Source organism: Magnolia sinica, chromosome 6 (genome assembly GCF_029962835.1).
Source record: "Magnolia sinica isolate HGM2019 chromosome 6, MsV1, whole genome shotgun sequence".
Classification (NCBI taxonomy): Eukaryota; Viridiplantae; Streptophyta; class Magnoliopsida; order Magnoliales; family Magnoliaceae; genus Magnolia; species Magnolia sinica.
The window spans coordinates 49,706,085-49,711,596 of NC_080578.1; the positions used below are offsets into that span (position 1 = coordinate 49,706,085).

A 5,512-nucleotide genomic window follows, 5' to 3' on the forward strand; every position below is an offset into this window, starting at 1 on the left:
ACATAGTTTTATCTGTCGTGAAATTAGACGATCACATGATGATTCCCAAGGGTCTAGAACAATCGAGGTCGCTGATTGATGGAACCATATATATATATATATATATATATATATATAGAAAGTTACATGGTTTGGCTCAAAGTTCTAAGTCCTAGCAAATCTCAACAATCTCGTTGCCCTGATCAAGCAAAGGATCGAGATTTAACAGGATTGTGAATTGATACCAAAATCCTCTGTCCTGCAGGCAGACGACTAATGTATCGGGCTCAAACCTAATACAACCATCCATTCGTGTTGGCTCGAGCGTGAAAGTAGAAAATTGCAATGTACTTTAGTCAATAGTGAAACCATCATTAAAAGAAAGAGAAAATAAAGAGGAAGATGTAAAATATTATTAGTGGCCACCTAAATGAACTTGTAATCTTTATAGATACTATGGAAAATTTGAAATGTTGACAAGCGATACAATAACCCTGCTACTTGTACCATTAAAAATTAGAAAGAGTATCATCAAAATCTCGGGGACGAGATTCTTCTTTAAGGGGGGTAGATTGTAACGACCTCAGTTTTGGACACCTAATGGCATACGTTTGTACGTGAAGGAAAATAATGGATATTATCATCGTCCCTAATAATAGCCGAGGTGACCTGATGTATGGTGTACATATTGTAAGAGGTCAGTGTAACACCCCGTACTTTCCAGTACTCGGGTGTTACGGTGTAACCAAGCTTAGCATAAACACAAGCCACACCTAAGCACTTACGTTCATCCTAGTTTAAAGCCGACCGTTGAAAAATATTCCACACCTATACATGTAATGTATATATAATATTATGAAGGTAATATTATATCAACTAAACATAGTGGATAATAATTTTTCAATGTATAATTGAAATATAAATATCAACGTAGTATTAAACATATATACAAAAATTTATTAGATATTTAAATAAGATGGTATATGAGACATTATACAACTTTCAATCCATACAAATGTGTAATATGATATTGTATATTAGGAATTATATATTAATAAATATGTGATTAGTAGCATGATCATATAAAAATATATATATATATATATGTATGAGTTTTTGATTATTTTAATTATACGTACATACATATTAATATTAGTATAGGTTAATTAAAGCCTTAAATGGACCCTTGGACCCTTTTTAACCGTTGCCATTCAATCTTGGGATGATCCGAGTGTTGGATCAGTGGAAAGCCACCGTTGGAGCTAAGAACTAGCTCCTATGGCCCACCTGGACCTTGGATCTATCCCACCCTTGGTCAGGGGCTAATGAAGGGCCCACTGAATAAAATGGACGGTGTGGACTTATCCCAAACATCATGCTAGACCCCAGTTAGTGATGCGCTTGTGCATAACTGGTGTACACTCGAGGTGCACCAGACTGCTTGCACAGTCAGACAAGCTCTGACCCGTGCCTAGCCCAAAATGGAGATTTCTCTCTCCAGCTGCTCTCGCCTACGGGCATTTTTAAAAAACAGAGGGTGCCCGTTTGATGCAAGTGTGGCCCACCATCGGTCACCGTACCAATGATCCAAACTGTCTATCTGATTTAGGGGGCAAGCTCGACGAAAACCCAACTATCTCACGTGTTGGAACGTACGCACGTGACTACGATATCTTGTGGGAACAGGCCCTACAAAACCAAAGATTCCAAAAATAGAACCTGTCTTCCTTCCAGCTGGCACGATCCGCGTGCTTGCTTCCCTATGCATCCCCACCATTCAAAACAGAGATATATCATCCGTCCATTCATGGGGTGCTGGTTTAGGGCTGCCTCAATTCCGGAAGGAGGAAACCAACGGCCGAAACCAACCATGTGCAAGAATGGTTTCTACCAGATCCAATCTAGAGCGTTTGTTGTCAATCCGACGGACCAGGAGAAGGCTAGGTCATGTTATAAACATGGGAGGATTGAGCAACAGAAGCTCATTCTCTATTCTTGCAGCCATTCGAGCGAAAACGACCATCACCTTCCACCCTTGAACCCATCACCTAAACCTTCCTCAAGCTTCAGAAAGGCTTATCTGGGAGTTTTCTAAGACCCACATGAATCATCTGAAAGGAGCTGATTGGAGGGAGAAGCTGCCATTTGTGATCTGCCATTGGAGCTGTCTCCTTCTTCCTCGTTAAAGCCACACCAAACCGAGTCGATTCGGGTTGAATCCTGGGTCCTGTGATTACACTGGACCTGCAGCAGGTGAAAGAAAAGAAGACATGAAAGGAAGAAAAGAGAAAGAAGATGGCGGGGGCGAGCAGCCGTTGTGCCGCACCACCATGCCGCACTTTCGAACCGAGCCACGTCCGAGCTGAACTTGTCCCAACCAGGTTGAGCCTAGTTCGGGTCTTATTCATCCAGACCCGCTGCTGAGCGTTGCAAAGAAGAAGATGAAGAACGAGAGAGAGAGAGAGAGGAGTTAGGCGGACTCGAGCTAGTGCCGCACTAGCCATTGCACCGAGCTACTCGGGCCAACTGCGGACTGAGTCTGTCATGTTGGGCCACCCCTGTGATGGGTCCAGCCACGTCTGGACTGTCTAGAAGCAGAAAAGAAGGAGAAGAGAGAAGCAGGAAGAGGGAAGAAGGAAGGAGGAAGGAGATTTGTGAGAGAGGCGACTGGGGCTGTCCCGGTCGAGTCAAGCCAAGTTGGCGAGTTTTGTTGGGTGTTTCCAGCAGCTGGGAAGAAGGAAGAAAAGAGAAAAGAAAGAAGAAGGAAAAGAGTGGAGAAGAAAAGGGAGGAGAAGGGGGAATGAGGGAGTTCGGGTCAACTCGGTTTGAAACCGAGTCAACTCACTGAGTCAGGGCTAACCGAATCCCATGCCATTCAGGGACCTTGGTCGGTCAGTGGATCAACTACATTGGGGCTCCCAATCCCGAGCATAATGCTAGGCACCGTCATCAGGTAACCTTTCCAACCAAGTCCAAATTGACTTAGTCGACTCGATGAGTCAATGCTTTCTTTCTAAACTAGACATGTTTCATTGTATTAATATACTTGTTACCACTCTTATTTATTGGGATTGTTAATATTAAATATGACTACACGTTAGTGGAACATTTATGCTAGGACTAATTATTATACACAAGTTTTAATTATTAAATAATAGTATTTTATTTACCATTCTTAAATATTTGTTATTGGTAGGGGATTGTGCCAATTGGGGTCATCATAATGATTATTAACTAATATTAACTATAATGCTAATGTTAATAAATATTCTATAATGATTAAGTTAGCACTAAAAATTAACTACACAAAATCTAGCCTAGACCTAGACTCTAAGATAGAATTTTAAACTTAAGTTACTTAAACCCTAGGCCTATACTTAAGACATAAAAGGTAGGTTAAAGTATGAATCTAACCGTAGAATTCCATAATTCATGGTAGATCATGATATCCATTATCATGATTGGGATTGATAGTTATGATTTAAAATCATTAGGAAATATTATCATTTCCCTTATGGGATTAGTCAAATACTTATTAATGTAATTATTAGTGTTAGTCCTTATTGTATTATCATTAGAAAATACTTTATTATTGTTACTTGTATTATCTAAGAGATTATTAGTCATTATAAAGATATTAGATAATGTCGGTATATTTGAACATGAACTTGTGAACCATCGATATTGATATATAAATTATGACGCTAACACTAATAGTTATCTTAAATATTAAGATTAAATTGTAACTGATACACTAACTAAAGTTCAAATCCTAAAGTCTAAATTTAAAACTAAACTCTAAGTTAAAAATCCTGATTTCACATCAAAACCCTAAGAATAGGCAATCTAAACCCTAGGTTATAGTCTCAACCATAAGGAGTATGTATAACTTGATCTAACCATAGAATTTCATAATTCATGATAGGACCTGATCCTAAGGGCGCAAGCACTACTTAGCGATACTAAGAGGCAATTCAAAGTATAAGGTGATGATTCTTCCCCTTGAACTTTCCATCTTCTCATTAGCTTAAGTTATAGTTTTTATTAAAAATTATAATTGATATCTCTCTCTTATAATCACATGTGTTAGCTGGTGGAAATTGAATTGCTATATTGCCTGCTTAATGTTCATCCTGTATATTTGTTCATGCTTGTGGATTATTTGTGTATTGCTTATGGACTTTAAACTGGTACATTAGTGGGAAACCCCCACCTATAAATGTACACCCATACTTGGGATGTAACCCGACTGGTTGTGATTAAAATGGACCTTCAACTTAGTGGTTATTGAGTGGTGGTCTAAATGGATCATTGATGTGGGCCTACCATCCAGGGTTGTTGTGTCCAATAGTTTTCAAGGATGGTCTTTTATCGCATGGTTTTGATACTCGCCCTATGAGGCCTATTTTGATAATTGCCCTATGTGGCTTGTTTGATATCGCCCTATGTGGCTTTGTTCTGGTATTTTTCCTATATGGGTTTGATGTTTTATACCATGTAACCATGCGATGGTAAGTCCCATATACTATAATATGATTGACCACTAGTCAATGGGTTTCCATTAAACATCCTAAGATGGTAGCCTCATGAGCCAGGGATGATGGTAATGGGACACTATGCCCGAGCTGTCAGCCTATGCTGGGCCCTACGCTCCCCGTAGTGACCGTGAGCTTATTCTAAAATGGCTGATTGCAATTGGACTAATAATGGGCTGGAAAATCATGCACGCATAGCATACTACGACGACTTGGATCATTATGCCCATACGATTACGCTGCGAGTTGCGCTAATGACCAGCCGATTGTTTATGATGATGACTTGGATCACTCATGCCCATACGATTACGCCGCGTGTTGCGGTAAGACCAATCACATCCTTGGGTGACGACCCCATTACCTGTCTGGATGTTTTTCCTGGGCACCGACCGTCCGGATGATTTACCCAGGGTCGATGATTGCATTCATACATCTATGCACCTAATAAGATTGCATTTACTCTATTTTGGTTGTTTGGATGTTTTATACTATTTCTTACATAATGCGGCGGTGTGTAATCTTGAGGAATTCACACTAAGTTGGCCACTCATCCATCAAATATACAACCGTACGGGTAATTAAGGTAGCTTAAGTAATATGCTTGTTCGGACTTGATGAGGAGTAGAGTACGATTGCTAGGGATGCATGACTATATTTGTTTGGAGGAGCTGCGTGATCTTACGGCTTATATTTATATGCTTTTCGCTATTCTTCATGTATTAAATTCTTATAAATCTTGTACTTGTTAAATTCGGAGACATTGATTTGTATAAGTCATTATAGGCACTTCTTGTAAATTTGAATGATAATGAAATTTTTCTTTATGTCAATTTGTTCACACTATGCTCATGTTGTCCATCTATATGGGGTCCACCATGATGCATGTGTTGCATCCAAACCGTCAATCCATTTTGCAAGCTCATTTTTGGGCATGAGCTAAAGAATGAGTCAGATCCATCCACATATGGGATCCATCATGATGCATGTGTTACATCTAA

General features: G+C 39.5%; 1 long non-coding RNA gene across 1 annotated transcript; it reads left to right on the forward strand.

Annotated features, from left to right (window-relative positions):
* Positions 1–2,653: 2,653 nt before the first annotated feature.
* On the forward strand, positions 2,654–4,270 carry LOC131250028 (uncharacterized). The gene is made up of 2 exons (XR_009172985.1): positions 2,654–2,932; positions 3,905–4,270. It is a non-coding gene; the product is annotated as an uncharacterized LOC131250028 (long non-coding RNA).
* The last annotated feature ends 1,242 nt before the right edge of the window (positions 4,271–5,512 follow it).